The sequence below is a fragment of the Sphaeramia orbicularis genome, chromosome 6, assembly GCF_902148855.1.
Source record: "Sphaeramia orbicularis chromosome 6, fSphaOr1.1, whole genome shotgun sequence".
Classification (NCBI taxonomy): Eukaryota; Metazoa; Chordata; class Actinopteri; order Kurtiformes; family Apogonidae; genus Sphaeramia; species Sphaeramia orbicularis.
This window is the reverse complement of record NC_043962.1, coordinates 21428457-21446539: the sequence shown is the minus strand read 5'-3', so window position 1 is coordinate 21446539 and position 18083 is coordinate 21428457. Positions and strand designations below refer to the sequence as shown.

The window sequence follows — 18083 nt, the reverse complement described above, 5'->3', positions numbered from 1 at the left end:
TTATTTGGCAGAGAAAAACATCAAATCATCGTCTTACCACACTGTGGGGCAGGCGCACTCCAGGTGCCATCACTTAGGCAGATTGCGCTACGAAATCCCTGCAGTTGAAATCCAGAGTCGCAGTGGAAAGTGATGCGTGCCCCAGAGTGATGAAACAAACCCTTTGTTGATCCATGGGTGGGCACCGGAGGCCTACGGCATCCCACCACTACCAGGAAACACAGGTATGTACAGTTTGTTTATGAACTTGTTGTTGCATGCCTTTATTTCTTGGTTCAAATTAGGATGTTCAGAGGATCTAGAAGGCATCTGTAGCTCAAACAACATCAGTTTATTGCGCCTCTCTGGTAGTAAAAGGCCACACAAATAGACCTTTATTCAGTTCGTTTCCATGTGTTGAATGCAGGTCAGACAGGTAGCCCACAAACCAAAGTCTCGGCTCACAGATTCATTGCTCTAAATTTAAGATGTTCAGGGTTTTAAAAGGGCTACCTCAGAGGCTCATTAATGAATAATTTCACCCTTCTTGGTAAAGTGTGAACAGTTCACAAGGCTTTAACACATGGCTTGTAAATGAGGAAGAAATAGATGCAATAAACCAGCTTTAGTCAAACAGTTCTATTTTCCAGTGTTGTAAAAGTGGATTTTATGAAGTGAAAGAGAAGAGAATTGAGATAGCAATGGACTACTGTGTGGAACTTCTACGACAACCTACTTCAAAATAGAAACCAACCAAATTTAACATTTTGATGTCATGTTTTCTTGAGACTGAAGTGCTGATTTCTAAAAAAAAAAAAAAATGCAAAAACTTTTCACAACAGGCCTGTGTCACCCGCAGCTGGGTTTAGAAAAACCTCAGTGCTTCAGTGAGCATACCATTAAAACACTCTGAGATGATCCACGAGGATGTTTGCTGTAATGTTGGCTTTAAATTGGGTCAGATCCATGAAGTGCACAGACTGTGGTTTTATAGCTTTGAAGGAAGGAACCCTCCCTATAATCTGGTCATTTTTGACTTACCGCATTTTCAGTTTTTAGTCTCTCCAGGGACGGAGAGAGCTCTGTCCCAAGCAAAGTGGAAAATTAAACTGAATTTGACCTTTGGGTAAATGTTAAAAAATGTGCAACACCCTAATGTACTTTGGGAATTGTTATGACAATCCATCTTCCATGTCTGATTTTATTCGTCTCTTTCCGCATAAGAAGATGAGTTTGAGTAATTATAGTGGAATGCTTAACACATACTTTGTATAATGACCATACTTGTGAGGAAATCATCATTTCTCAATAATCACATGGAAACTATGTTAAACACTCCACTCCATAACAGATTCGATTAAATTACACTGGAGAGAGAAGCGCAGAGAGAAAAAAATAATTTCTTATGTTCAGTTCCTGTGATTTCCTTCATACAGAATGAGCTTTAACTCAAACTTATGATAAGTGACAGGCATGATTATTGGGGATATAAAAATGTGGCTGATGTCAGGTTCATATTTGACATAATTCAGCATCTGACTCCATGTCCTAAAATAGGCTACATTTCCTCTACAAAATGACAGACATTAGTGTGAGTCCGGTTCTTTTCTATTAAAATTAACAGCTGAAGATTCCTCCTGGGAATACAGATGAATGCACACTGTGTCAACTGAAACTCCTGCCTTTTTATGGGTGTCTCCTCAGATGGAAAAGCTGGATTGTGCTAAAGAAACAACTTATTTCACCATGAGTTTTACAGAGTTGAATGCAGTTCTGAAAACGACACCACAAGAAAAAAATGAAGGGGTCAAGACGTCTGTTTTGGCAGGATATAAGGGCGGTATATTGGGCACAAAAGCACAAGTTAGGGTCCAGGCACCAATAAATCAAAGACCTTATGTATGTTGGCCAGAAACCACACCCTGAGGGAGCATTACCCCCATGACGGACTGGAGCTCTGCCAGTGAATTGGTGGAAAGTGAATAAACAGTGGGTACAGTGTGGTTTGTGACATCAGCGGAACCAAAAGGATATAGAATATTTAGTCCTATATTCAGACGTAACTGAATTGTTTGTTGTTCTTTTGTCTCCTTCTTTGACACTTGCAACATTAACTGGTTTTGGCTTTGTTAATAACATGTTACATTGAAAAATATAATTTAGATTATTGCAGGAATTTGCAGTCCATCTGTTGGAACTTATGTCATATCTTTTAAAAAGCTGATTGGACAAAGCCGTAGATGGGAACAGCTACATATGAGGAAGGCAGCTGTTCTGAAACTTGTCCAAACCACAGACCACTCTCCCTTGTGACAGTGAATCACTGCCTGCCTTTGGGCAGCAACAACAACAAGAAAAAGGCATTTGGATTAAGTTAATTGCAAATAGCTGTGTTGTAACTAGGTGTGTCTAAATTCAGAGGAAAACGAGTCAAATAATCTAAGATTTCATAGTGTGAGCACAGGAAAACACGTTTGTCTGATTCGTAAAGATTGGATGGAAAATCAAAGTCAAGTCCACACCATGAAGCGGCACTATAAAGACTATTATTCTGCTCTGTAATTAGAACCTGCACACCCATTTCTATTTTTTCACCAGGAGTATTGCATATTTACATTTAACCTTCATGATCATTAGGTCATGTTAGAAGCTTCATAAAAACTCACCGTTTTCACACCTCTTGCCTGTATAACCAGCCAGACAAGCACAGTGTAAGTGTAAGACGTGTCCAGGATACAAGTCCCATCATGCAGGCAAGGAGAGGAGCTGCACGCTGTAAATATACAAGTCCAACAGTGTGAGTGTACAATGTTTTGGGTTTTTTGTAGCAGTACAATGGTGCTTGTGTTCCAAAATTGTTAGCTCTTACAAAATAAGATATAGAATTCATACAAGCAAACATCAGTTCATGTCCACTCACTTTCTAAACTGTGGGCACTTCAGCAGAGAAAGCCTCTGTTTATTTTTACTAGATCTGGCTTTGTTGATGGAAACTTATGTGTTTGTCTGCTTTTGAGTTTCAGAATCTGACAATGAGAGCATTTCTAGATAGTTAGCACAATTTGGTTTGTCCTCACTTTTTTACATTTCCGGGCTGTTGTTGGTCTAACACCCTGGAAAGGGCTTTTAAGGAAACATGTAGGTGTCACTATGCACTATAAAAGGCTTTTTATTATACTCGAGCCTGGTGTCTTGGATTTTTTCCTTGTTTGTTATTTGGTCCAGGACTCCAAAGACAATTATTCATTTAGTGGTTCATTAAGTGACTTAAGTACAGTTTTCTTTAAAAGGTTAGATATTTCAGGTCATTTCCTGAATGAAGGCCTTCTTCTAATTTCCTGATAATTACACTGCAAAAATCCAAACCTTACCAAGTGTATTTTTCTCATTTCTAGTCAAATATCTCATCACACTTAAAATACAGACATAATCACCTAAGAGTAACTTTCAGTGAGATATAAGACCTTATTTTCAGGCAACAGATCTTGAAAATCTTTTTTCAAGAAATCTTACCAAGATATTTTCACTTGTTCCATTCCATCTGCTTGAATTAAGCAAAAAAAAATCTGCCAATTGAAAGATTTTGAAATAAGATTTTCAAGATCTGTTGCCTGAAAATAAGTTCTTATATCTCACTGAAAAGTTACTCTTTAGGTGATTATGTCTTATTTTAAGTGTGATGAGATATTTGACTAGAAATGAGAAAAATACACTTGGTAAAATTTTGATTTTTTCCAGTGTACCTGGATTTATTGATATATCCATGTTCCCCAGCTTGGAATGTACTTTATTCATTGATACAAACATTGCATGAACCATAGACTGTATGTAATTTGTGGACAGCGAGGTCACCTCTTGGATTCTGAAATGGGATTCTTTAGCCAGTAGTTTGCGAACCTGGCTTTCAGCATGTTAGCTTTTTGGAACGCAACAGGAGCCTGAATAGTCAGAGTGAGATCATGCTAAGTGGTAGTTTACTGACCTTGGTAAAACAGTAAACTCATCAAGCATTACGTAACAAAGTGATTTTACTGGAGATATTGACTACAATTTATAGCGAAGCTTGTCAGGAAACAGAAACATCAATGGTTCCAACTCGGAGGCTAGTCAGCGATGAGCTCTACTGACCTGTCAATCACACTTTGACAGAGAAATACTGGAACTTTTTAGAGAGAAGTCAATGTCCAGGGTTTTTTGGAGCTAACTCCAGTGGCCTCAGCAGTTTTAAAAACTGTAAGTTACTTTCGCATTAGCTATTTTTAGAGCAAGGTCCTTTCCCTTAAACCGAATGTCTTGCTTTGATTAAGTGTTCTAACTATGGCAAATAACAGTTCCTCAGTTTCCCTTTGAGATTTCCCTGTCAATTTCTACCTTAATACCAATTCATTTTAAATGTAAGTTAAGGAAAATCTATTATGAGATGGCCTTAAAATACACCACAAAACACCATGTATCGAAATGTGTCCGGTCTAAAATTAACAGCTTACATTATTACATCGAGCTTGTATCACACCCTACATACAAAATATAATGAATAAGGAAAAATTAAGTTTGTGCTGGCATGGTTGTGGGGCAGAGGCACACTAATGCATATGCTGTGAAGTTATTTTGGAGTGCTGTTGTTGAAAAATGACTCTTTTCTGTTTGATGTGCAGATTATAAGGGAATAAGAAGCCAAAATGTCAAATCAAATATAATGGACAAATACTGCCACTGGGATTTCTATCAGCAAAGTGCATTACAATGATAATCTGGAAGGAACGCAAAAACAACTGTTTTAGTATAGACAATTGGTTCAGGGACCTCCTTTCTATGGAACAGGCCTCACTTTTGTTGGACCTCCCAATGAATTTAAAACACCAGGGCCTTAGTATGGTAAGTAAGCACCATTACAGCCTAATCCATATTGTGTTGATTGGGATGTATTCCTGAATCATTGAGATCACATAAGAATACTGTTATTTTTTGTTAATACTTGTCCGAAAGGTTCTTATGACCAAATGGGTAGAAGAACCTCTTTAATACATCTGTGGAAGTCTTTGATATCAGACTATACTTCTCTGGAAAGACTAAGATTTTAGGTTAACGATCAGAAGGACGTCTTTACAGCAAAGTTTGGCAAAGTATCTGTGGAACTCTTTGGATTTGCTATATATTTTCTACAACCTGTATGTACTGTGCCGGACTGTATAATTTTGAAAATGTAAAAAAAAAATGCCACCGTCAAATTTTGTTTGCTTAAAATATATATTAACCCTTTCATGCATAGTGGTCACTCCAGTGGACAGTTATTCTCCAGCTGTTCTTGTGTATATTCATGGGTTTTGTTGTTTTAGTTCCATATCAGCCAACACAGTGGACACTTAGCATCATCCCATAATACACTGACATTCATACCATCACTGTAACTGGCTGCTCTTGATAAACCTGATCTGTAGTAACATGTTTGAGTGGAAATCAATTGCTAGTTGTTATTAGACTGTAATTAACAGTTTTCTGAAACAAAAAGTTTTTTTTTTTTTTTTTGCATGTTATCTCCATGAAGTGAGTAATAACTAGTATTAGAGTATGTGAAAATGTGAGAAAACATCAGATGTAAAAATGTATTCCGTAGTTTTCACAGTTTATCACTTTTTGATATTGCATTTTAAATACATGTTTCTTCACTTGTAGAGCCAATAACGTAATAATGACCGATAATGTAATAAATTTGCCATTTTTAAACTGTAATAGGCCAATAACACTGGTCTACAATTTTTAGAAATGATTTGCTTCAGAGATTAAATGTGCTAAATGTTATGTATTTTAATAAGATTAATTGGAAAATAAATGACAAAAGTGCCGGTTTGCTGATGTTTCAAGGTATATGATTAAGTGTTAGTACACATATATTGGTTTATGTACATTTATAGATAGTTTTATAAATCTTCCACTAAATAGAACCTGTAAAGTGAATGTATTCTAATGTGCAGACAGTGTTTTGAAGTAGATCTTGTTGCTCTGAGACAAATATTCCTTTTGAGTCAAACCCATTCTCTCGTTAATTCTTGAATTTCACATTTTGACCGAAGGTTGTATCTTGGAAACTTCAGCCAACCAGCATTTGTTACTTGATTTTTCTTTATCAGTGACTCTCGTGGTAAAATTTCATTACTTTTATTCTGGAAGCATTTTCCTTGTAGACCAGTGTAACGTAATAAAATTCTTGAACCGATAACGCTAATAACTTTTGGCCAATAACATAAGAACTTATTATGTATTGGCCTGGTAAAAAAAATTCTTTGCAATGTAATAACTGAGCCAATAATGTAATAATATATTAATATCACTGTATTTAAGTTTCATTTATTAGATATAACTGATAAATTTCTCTCTCTCTCCTCTCCCTCTCTCTCTCTCTCAATAACCAGTCAATAGCCCGCTGATAAGTTATATAATTGGCCAAAAGTTATTACGTCATCGGTTCAGAACTTTATTACATTATTGGGCTTACTTACATTTTCAAAATGGCAAATTTATTACTTTATTGTCTCCGTTACTACAAATTAAATTCATTGGCGTCCAGCTCAGTGGACGTTTTTCTAACTCCATTCAAAATCGGTTCATTAAAAAATTTCAATCACATTGTTTTTCCACGCCTAAAGAGGAATAAAAACACTAAGGAAAAAAATCTTGACTAAGGTCCTCATAATTCATGCATCAAAGGGTTAATGTGATGGTCCTGTACTTTTCTGTGTAACAAATTTTACGAATGTAAGCTCGACAACCCCTCATCCCAGCCTTGTCTGTGTATGTATACGTATTATTTTTATGTCTGTCAGAAATTATTAATAAAAAAACCCAAAAATACACCACAAAACAAGTTCATATAGTATTCACAAATACAATCTTGTTTTTTTTTTGTGTCTGATACGGAATTTAGACTCTTTTTTACCTTTGACCTCCTAAGTATCAAGTGTTACTGCGGTACATCTGTATTTGACTCACCTGAGCTCTCCTGGAATGTGGCGAAAAAGCCGTCAAAGTTCTTATAGCCATCGGACCACAAACAGAATGTGAAGACTGTTGCCAGAGCTCTGAATCGGCAGAGGTCTGTTGTTCCCGCAGAAGAATCGACCAATAACACGTGATCTTATACTATCACCATCTCGGACTTCCACATAGTCATAACGACACGAATGGTGAAGTTCCAGACTCAGCATCATGAACCTGTGGAAAAAAAAAATATAAAGCATTAAGAAAGACATTAATATAATCACCACAGTTAGAACAGTTGAATATATATTTCCACGGCGTGTTCATTTCTGCTAAATTCCATGAAACTCTACCAGTCGTCTTGGTCGGTCTATAATTCAGCCCCTGCTATAGTCATCGTGTTTTTCCTTTTCTGGAAAATCTGCACACCTGTATTCCCTGGCAGTGCCACATTAACTGGCATCAACTCTTTAAAATCTACAGCCAACAAACAAATACTAAATAGTAATGACACCTGCTGGATATGGTTAACCACAGCGGGTCCATTTGCACCGCTGTTGCCTGGTTTACTTCAGTTAATAGTGTGTATAATGTGCTTTCGCTGTGTGCCATAGCAATTAAAGATTAAATTTATGTGCGTAGTCTTCTGTATTTTGTTTTTTCTGGGCCCAACAGTGATTCTTTGGAGTTTAGAAGTGAGGATTAAAGAAAATGAGTCACCAGAGATGTATTGGTTAAACCCAGTACAGACAGGATGATTAAATTCTTACAAAACACCACACACTTGGCAGCAACCTTTCACAATCTTATGGACATTTCGCAGCAGTGATAAAATAGTAAACACATCCAAGGAACCTAAACCATATTGTCTCTTTGTGGCTTTGGATGGTTGTCGTAACATATTAAGATAAGACCATTAAAAACAACTGAATCTTGAGCGTTTCTCAGGTCTTGATTAAAATTGTTGATTTCCCAATGTTTTTTCCCCAAACACGAATTACAGGCAGTGATTCGTGAGTAGAATACACTCAGTTATCCCAGTGTGCTTTAAAATATTCCGAACACTCCAGAAGGTTGACTTTGTAGACTGTCTGAATGCCAATTAAGTTATTATAATAATCTACATAAGCTTGTAATTCATGAAATGTTTAGTTTAGATGCAGAGTGTGACACTAGGAATACTTTCATTTCATTTCATGACCTTTATTTAAACTCAGAGATATACTGAAGACGCAACCTCATTTACAAATTATAGCCGAGACAAAACAAAACATACAATGGACATATCAGAAATACCGACAAGTTGAAAGTGACAAAGACGAATTAAAAACACAGAAGGTTACTTCAAAACAGGAACAGCTGGAGGTAAAATAAGACTGGAATTATGGATTTAGAACATAAAAGTACCAAGAACTGAAAGTGATAAAGCTGAACAACAAAAAACGACATCTACTTAAAAACAGGAGCAGCCAGAGGTAAAATAAGAAGTGATTAAGGATTTAAATTGTCCTAATGCAGTGCTTCCCAACCTTTTTTGACTCGTGACCCCATTTTAACATCACAAATTTCTGGCGACACTGCACATATAAAATGGAGACTTTTTTTTTTTCTTTTTTTTTCTTTTTTGGCTAAAATGAATTTGTTTTTGATCATGTAATAGTTTTGCTATGCTATACGTATTGCAAATAAACGTTAATTTTAAACAACATTTAGTCTATACAGGGTGGGGAAGCAAAATTTACAATGACACTTTAGTTGTTTTTTTCTCAGCAGGCCACTACGTCAATTGTTTTGAAACAAACATAATCATACCTAACCACTATATCCATACCTTTTCAGAACTTTTGCCCATGTGAGTAATCAGGAAGCAAACGTCAAAGAGTGGTGTGATTTGCTGAATGCACTCGTCACACCAAAGGAGATTTCAAAAATAGTTGGAGTGTCCATAAAGACTGTTTATAATGTAAAGAAGAGAATGACTATGAGCAAAACTATTACGAGGAAGTCTGGAAGATACTACTAAAGAAGAATGGAGAAGTTGTCCACCCGAATATTTGAGGAACACTTGCGCAAGTTTCAGGAAGCCGTGTTGAAGGCAGTTTATTGAGAAAGGCCGGACGACACATGGAATAAAAACATTTTCTATATGTAAATTTTCTGTGGCAATAATCCTCATGACTTTCATATAAACTAATTGGTCATACACTGTCTTTCAATCCCTTTCAATCAAAATATTGTAAATTTGCTTCCCCACCCTGTATAATGTATAATTATTATGGACAGAGGCAGTAATCCAGGTGTAGATTACTGCCACAAAGTGAGAATTTGATTTTCCTTTGGTCAAGATATGTACAGTCAGTCAGCTGTGATTTACAAGGCTGACAATTAATACTGAACCAACAATAACTCAAACTATGAATTATGAAAGAGAGCTGCAGCATCTGAACTGACCACAATGAATATTGGACAGCATAAACAATACCACAGTGCTTCAGTTTCACCTTCAGAGTTTGTCATGTCTGTTATGTATTGGGATCGTCTCTCTCAACACAACATATTTTTTTATTAGTAGTTTTTATTCTTATCAAGTACTAAAAATTCCAGGCAACCCGAGGTTGAAAAAACACTGTCCCTAATGATAAAAGTGTGGTGAGTTTCACATGGTTTTGGAGCACCAGTAGGAAAAACTGGACTTTCCCAAATTCAGTACGAACTGAAGGAACCTGCAGTGTGAGCCAGTCCTTTGAGCGAGTGTGATATTAACTTGCATTAAAAGATACTAAAAAGTAATATAAGATGGTAAAAGACCAGTGAGGGCTTTAAAAGCAAATAACATCCAATCTCACGCCTGTTGGGTAGAGAGGGCCGTTTCAACTTTAGAACTAGAAAAGCACTCGGAGGGCTTTTCTATCTTATCTAACCCTAACCCCAACCCCCCTCCCCATCACCACCAAAATTTAATCATTTGTTCCTTGTGCCAATATCAACACTTCCTGAAAATTTAATCCAAACCTGTCCACTTTTTGAGTTATCTTGCTAACCAAACAGACAGACAAACAAACAAACCCCGATTTGAAAACATAACCTCCCCCGTTCCTTGGCAGAGGTAATAAAGGTCTCCAATGGTGAGTGTACTGGCAGTTTGTACTGAGAGAAACTCTAAGAAGTGTCCTTTCCACTGCACAGAGTTTCAGATGTAACGGCCTTGGCCTTACACTGGAACAGACATCCAGCCGATGATGAACTTTATGTAAAACACTGACTAATCTTTGCTTGCTCTTGTTTTCCTTTAACACAGGCCCGGATGTCAAGGCAGCACATAGGCTACTGAGACACATAGGAATGTTAAATACGCCCGGACAGTATCCAAAATTTACCCAGAAGTTAAACCTATTTGTGACAGATGTGGACAACGCACCTGCTACTCTCCTTCACACTTTTTTGGTCATGTTTCAAGTCTAACTGCATTCTGGGTCTTCAATATTTCAAATCAAAGTTATTTATATAGCACTTACAACATTAAAGAAGCCCAAAATGCTTTACATCTAAAAGCATGATTAAATTATATTTGAATATTTGAAGCACATTCAGCCATTCAGGTCTGACCATTGACCCCTGCCCTTTTATCGGACTTTTTGGCATACCGTAGAAGATCTCCTTCTACCAAAGGCCACAATTAAATAGTATAGTCTACTTCCTCCCTTTTAGCATGGCGAATCATTCTTTTAAATTGAAAGAATGAATAACCCCCCTTCTTTTGGCAGATGGATATATGATGTCAGTTTTTCCTTAAAATTGAAAAAGATTAGATACACACTGAATGGATCAATGGGAAGTTTAATGTGGTATAGCATCCTTTTATTACCTCTGCCAGGAGGTATTGTGATCACTTTGCTTTGTTTGTTTGTTTGTTTGTCAGCAAGATAACTCAAAAAGTTATGGACGGATTTTCATGAAATTTTCAGGAAATGTTGATACTGGCACAAGGAACAACTGATTAAATTTTGGTGGTGGCCGGGGGCGGGGGGGCCTCTGTCTTGGCAGAGGTCTGCGCTCTCCGCGTGCTTTCTTTTTTCTTATGTAGAACAGCTGACAATGCACCTTGACTCTGGATAATGTGTGCTGTGTACAAAGTGATTGGGTAATAACATAGTGGAACCCTTTCTTTCTTTCTCTCTTTCTTTATCATTTATTTATTTATTTAATGTGGTGTCTGTTATATGTCTCAGAGTTTGTCTTACTTTTTGTATGTTTAAAAGACTCAATATGAATTAAAAATACATCGATAAAAACAAATAAATAAATAATACACCAGGACAGTTATTGTTAGTAGTTAAGTCCGTAAATACGTTGATTGTGATGAGAGCATGCTGACCTAAACCGTTAAGACAGAAATAGGGTTGTGTGTTTGTTTGTTTGTTAGCAAAAACTCAAAAAGTTATGGACCGGATTTTCAGGAAATTTTCAGGAAATGTTTGATACTGGAATAAGGAAGAACATGATTACATTTTGGTGGTGATCGGGGGGGGGGGATCTGTCTTGGGCGAGGTCTGCGCTCTCCAAGTGCTTTTCTTGTTTCTTATGTAGAGCAGTTGACAATGCACCTTGACTCTGGATAATGTGGGCTGTGTACAAAGTGATTGTGTAATAACATAGTGGAACCCTTTATCTATCTATCTATCTATCTGTCTGTCTGTCTGTCTGTCTGTCTGTCTGTCTGTCTGTCTAATGTGGTGTCTTATACCTCTGTTATATGTCTCAGTGTTTGTCTTACTTTTTGTATGTTTAAAAGACTCAATATGAATAAAAATACATTGATAAAAAAAAAAATACACCAGACAGTTATTGTCCAGTTGTTAAGTCCATAATACGTTGCTTGTGATGAGAGCACTACTCACCTAAACTCGATTAAAGACAGAAATACAGCAATAGCCTGCTTGTAATTCAGTCGCTGAAGCCCAGACTTATAACTTCCCATTTAGTCTGTTTATGAGCCCACTAGCTAGGGGGTTTTGTTTGAATTTCTGTTTAAAAGGGCCATAAATGTTATAGCATTCTAATATAACTGACATTAGCGTTTACAGCAGTGCTTCTATATATACAGAAGGAACACAACATAAGAATGTTAACATCTTTTACACGCGCAACAAACCATTAAACGTAGGCCTGAAAGTAGCTGTATGGAAGTTTTGTTCTGTTAATACAAAGCACAAACTGCGAGCACCTGTAAAATGTCGTCTGTGTAATGGAGAGAATTACATAAATACATAGTTATCACTGAGGCTGAAAAGTAATACCTTCTCTGAAAAAAAAAGGAGGGTGTAATAACTTTTTGAAAGAGGGGATGTGTGTGGTTACCCAAACTTTGCTTTAGACTCGCATGTGTCTATGACTTACATCTGGCCAGAAATATCAGAAACAAAGTGGAAATTTGACTTAAGTCAGCCAGCCATTAATAACTATTGCAGATGGACATTAAAGATCCCAAAAGTGATGATTTCATGCCAGATGAAACTGTGGCAACTTTATTGACACATCCTGACGTTACTGACTCTGTATCTTTTTGGTTTCAATAGTTACGTATGCATTGGTATGTTTTTGCTGTGAGGTGTGTTCATATCTAACTGGGACTCTTTATTCAACTGGGCTATTGAGTTTATTTTCCTGTCTTTGGTTGGACTGATCTATATTTTTGTCGCCTCCATTCAGAGACAGTTGAAGGAAAAGTTCTGCATTTCAGGTGCTTTCATGGCAGTAGTTGCTTTGCGTGTTTGATGTGACATTAGCAAAATAGGTGTGACTGCAGCTACTGAACTGGAATTACAGAAAAAACAAAATTAATCTCCTGTATAATGATGATCATAGATTCCCCCATGATGTTCATTAACCCTTTCATGCCATGAATTATAAGCACTTTAATCAAGATTTTTTTTTTCTGAGTGTTTTTATTCTCCTTTAGCATGAAAATTAATAATGCAATTATTATTATTATTATTATTATTTTTTTTTTTTTTTATGAACCTATTTTTCTTGGAGTTACAAAACCGTCCACTCAGCTGGACAGCATGTGTTTAATTTTAGAAGCAAAGAAACATATATTTATTGATATTCTGTGTGAAAACTATGAAATAAAAACATTTTTAATGCCGCTAAGCTGATGTTTCTCACATTTTTAACATACTCAAATACTAGTTATTACCCACTTCAAGGACATTAATATGCAAAAAACAACTTTTTGTTTAAAAAAGCAAAAAAAAACTGTTAAGTCTAATAACGATTAACATTTTTTACACTCAAACATGTTACTACAGATCAGGTTTATCAAGAACAGCAAGTTACATTAATGGTATGAATTGGAATGTATATGGATGGTGCATAAGTGTCCACTGTGTTGGCTGATATGGAACTAAAACAACAAAATCTATGGAATATACAAGAAAATACCTTTGAACAGCTGTCCACTGTAGTGACCACTAATGCATGAAAGGGTTAATGTCACAACATAATTACTTGTGCAAATAAAGACATGCTACATATCATTACAAGGCTTCGATTCTCCATATTTTTGCTATTGGGTGTTTTTATGGAAATCATGAGCACTAAAGAACAATTCATCACAAAGTCAAAACGTGTTGAGGATTATTCACGCTCCTTTAGTCCAGCGGTAGTGAATTATTATTTAAAAGGTCAGGATAGAGAAAATTTACTCATGTACAGGTCTAGCAGCATCATTATGTTTAAGTTGCATTATCATTTAGTATGCATCAATTCACCCATAAAGACCCAGATGCTACTTTTGTGGCAGTTCCAAAAGATATTGAACTTTTCTTATAATATTATCCTCTGTATTTTGCATTTTTTCAGTGTAAATCATGTAGTTTCCTATGATAAATTTACTGATTATGTAGATTTCATAAAAGCTCAGATTAAAGTTGAAGATTATTACATCAAAAATGGAGAAAACTGTTTGAAAAGTGACTTTTTCAGCAACAATATCAATAATTGAATGTAAAATCAAGTGTCTCCATGGACTGTCACTGATCCAACTCCATGGTTTTACTGGTGAATCAATGTTGTCGAACAGGGGTGTTAAACTCATTTTAGTTCAGGGGCCACATTCGGCTACATTTGATCTGCAGTGGGCCGAACCGGTAAAATAACATAATAATAGATATAAATAATGTCAACTCCAAACTTTTCTCTATGTCTATGAGCAAAAAAAAGTACATTTACATTATGAACAGGTTTACATCTACAAAACTACCCTTTAAGACAATGGTGAATAATATGAGCAAACTGAAAAAATAAGTGTAATTTTAACAATATTAAGCCTCAGTTTATCATTTACACATGTACATTAGAAACTTACAAATCACAGTGGATCTACAAACACACAAAACATTTAATAACAGGCAGAATATGCACTTACTTCTCTTAAGACATTCAGGTTGTTCATATTTGTTCAGGTTATTCACGTTTTTTTGCGAAATTATACTTTGAGTTAGTGGAAATACATGAAAATATTTACATTTACAAAGAGAAAAAATTGGATTTGTGAGTATTTATAAATATTATGATAGATTTTACTGGTCTGACCCACTTGAGATTGAATTGGTCTGAACGTGGAGCCTAAACTAAAAGGATTGTTAATATCTTAGTGTAATTTTTACATTTCACAAATTCATCCCAAGGGCCGGACTGGACCCTTTGGCGGGTCGGATTTGGCCCCCGGGCTGCATGTTTGACAACTTGGTTGTAGAAGATGACGGCATTTCCACGGTAACTAGAAAAGGTGACTTTTTCAACAAAATATATCATTAATCGAACATAAAACAAGCATCCCCATTATTGACATTTATCAAACTCCATTGGTTTTACTGGTGAGTCAGTGTTGCAGAGGATGACGATGTTTTACACGGTAAACTACGGAGCCTCTGAACGTCCAAATAGATCATATGTGATGATCATGAAAAGACGACAACTGCATTTTACACTAATTATTTACATGGTATTGATAAGATTAGTGGATCAACAGGTATTAAACAGTTTAGATCAGTAGATGTTTTGGTCGACAGTGGATGTTTGGGTCTTTATGGGTTATTTATGTGTATTGAAATAGTATGGCATTGTATCGACATCTACAGAGTGTGAAGTCAAATAAAACAAAGAAAGCTATAATTCAATACTATTTCGGGAATATTATTTTTAGTGCAACTCTGGGCTCTGGAGGGTTTTTATGTGATTTTATTTCCAAACTGATTATTTTACCTGAGTTCTATGGTGAAGGGACGATCCACCTGAATGGTCCACTCGCACCGGGCGTTGTTGGGGTAACTCTCCAGCACCAATGGCCCTGTCGTTTATGGATGACACCCCCACATTCTGTAGCACACAAAACAAGAGACTCCATTTTGAGCAAATCGAGTAAAAACTGGGGCGCTAGTTAAAATTACAGAGCCTGTTAATTATAGCATAATTATTATTTACATAACTATATTCAGCTGCTTTGGTTCACGCTCAAACCGAAGGTAATTACAGTTAAATTTCGCCAATGAATGCTCAGAGACATAAGAAAACATAAACACAGAGCACAAAGGGCCAACAAAGATATTCAGCAGCTTGCTTCTGCTTTTAATTTAATGTATACTTATTGTGCCCTGTGGCTACATATTTGCATACGAGGCTATAGTCCGTGTTGAAATGTTACACCAATAAATCATTTTATTGGATTCCTAAATGTTGACTCTGTCTTGTCATTCAGCTGATTGTGGAAAACCTCCTGGGCATGTGGCAGCCGTCCAAGGTGCCATCTTTGACTTAGATTAAGATAAATCAGCATGGATGGAAAGACTATAAAGCACATAATATCCATTTCACCTACATGTACATGTGTTTAAAAATAATTACAGTAAAGCCATGCAGAAGCTGCTACTTTGGGATACTACTTGTACTAGACTATATATGTGTACTTGTACTAGACTATATATGTGTGCTTGTACTAGACTATATATGTGTGCTTGTACTAGACCATATATGTGCTTGTACTAGACTATATATGTGTGCTTGTACTAGACCATATATGTGTACTTGTACAGACAATATATGTGTACATGTACAGACAATATATATGTACTTGTACTAGACCATATATGTGTACTTGTTCAGACAATATATGTGTACTTGTACTAGACCATATATGTGTACTTGTACTAGATATATGTGTGCTTTGTACTAGACTATATATGTGTGCTTGTACTAGACTATATATATGTGCTTGTACTAGACTATATATGTACTTGTACTAGACTATATATGTGTACTTGTACTAGACTATATATGTGTGCTTGTACTAGACTGTATATGTGTACTGTACAGACTATATATGTGTGCTTGTACTAGACTATATATGTGGTACTTGTACAGACAATATATGTGTACTGTACTAGACCATATATGTGTACTTGTACAGACAATATATGTGTACTTGTACTAGACCATGTATGTGTGTACTTGTACTAGACTATATATGTGTACTTGTACAGACAATATATATGTAATGTACTAGACCATATCTGTGTGATTGTACTAGACCATATATGTGTACTGTACAGACAATATCTGTGTACTTGTACTAGACCATATATGGGTACTTGTACTAGACCATATATGTGTACTTGTACTAGACCATATCTGTGTACCTTGTACTAGATTATATATGTGTACTTGTACTAGACCATGTATGTGTGTAATTGTACTAGACGATAGATAGATAGATAGATAGATAGATAGATAGATAGATAGATAGATAGATAGATAGATAGATAGATAGATAGATAGATAGATAGATAGATAGATAGATAGATAGATAGATTAGATACTGTATTTTTTTTTTTTTTTTTTTTTAAACAACGTACTCATGCAGTCTCCCCAGACCAGCCGGGCCGACACTCTGCACAGTATCTGCCACTAATGAAGAAATCATCCCTCGGCCCCCACGTTCCATTGTTACAGCGTTACAGTTCTCAATACACTGCCAACCTAAAAAAAAAGATGTAAAAGGAAAATCACAGTCAAAGGAAGTCAGACAAACACTGCACAATTATAATAAGAATTTAGATTATTATACATTCTGAAACAGCTTTGGCTCTGTTGCCCTGCTATAAACCCTGCAAAACTCATTAAATTTACTTTTCCACTAGAACAGAATGCACAAGTATAAAGTATTGCCACTTCCTGAAATAAAACTGTTTAGAAAACCCATGGAGGATGTATTTTCACGTATGAGCCTCCTCTGTCCACTGGGGTTAAAGAGCTACATACGACCTGCTTACAGGTAGATTTTTTTTTTTTTTTTTTTTTACAGCAAATGAGCGGGGGATGTACACAGGGTAATTTATGGTTGTACGAAGGTCCTGAAGAACATTTTTAGTACAGTTAAACTTGAGGCTCAGGTATCCATTTAATTCTGAACAGCTTGTTTTTTCCCCATAAAGGAAAACATGAGCACATTCGAGCAGGTAAGGAAAACATTACACACATGTATAGGTGGATGGCATGTAGGAAAATGACTTGAAGAAAAACAAGATTGTGCGAGTGTGAGTTGCAGCTCACGTGCAGACATCCCAGGTAGTGTGTTCTGACATATTACACATGCAGGGGCTTTTCACACAGACAATGATGTGCTCATCCGGAAGATTGCTCCCATTTCCATTCACAATCATGTTCCAAGTGCGATCATTCACTCCGCCAGTTCAAGAGATTTCTGCCAGTAATCAGAGAAGGAGCCAATGTGAATGCTGGCCCGGAAACAAATTAGATCAGACAAATAATCTGGTTATTTTCAGACTTTCTACGACACTGTTTGTCATGCTTCGCAAAGAACAGATGAACAAATGTGCAGGCAGACCATACCTCCTCTTGCACAAACTGGCAGATTCAAGAAAACAGACTGAAGGTGTAGATTCATGTAATTTAGTATTTAACCCTGGAAAGCCTGAACTATTACATTACTGCAAAAAAATTCAGTTCTTTGAAATTGGAGCCTTATTGGTCCTTCTGAACAACTAAAAAAATGTGTTTTTAAACATCAATTTCAATGTATGACTTTCATTTTGTATCTTATTTGATAA

General features: G+C 36.2%; 1 pseudogene; it reads right to left on the bottom strand.

Moving 5' to 3' along the window:
• LOC115421025 (inactive serine protease PAMR1-like) overlaps window positions 1-16872 on the bottom strand; it is a 34646-nt pseudogene extending 17774 nt beyond the window's left edge.
• Between the last annotated feature and the right edge of the window lie 1211 nt (window positions 16873-18083).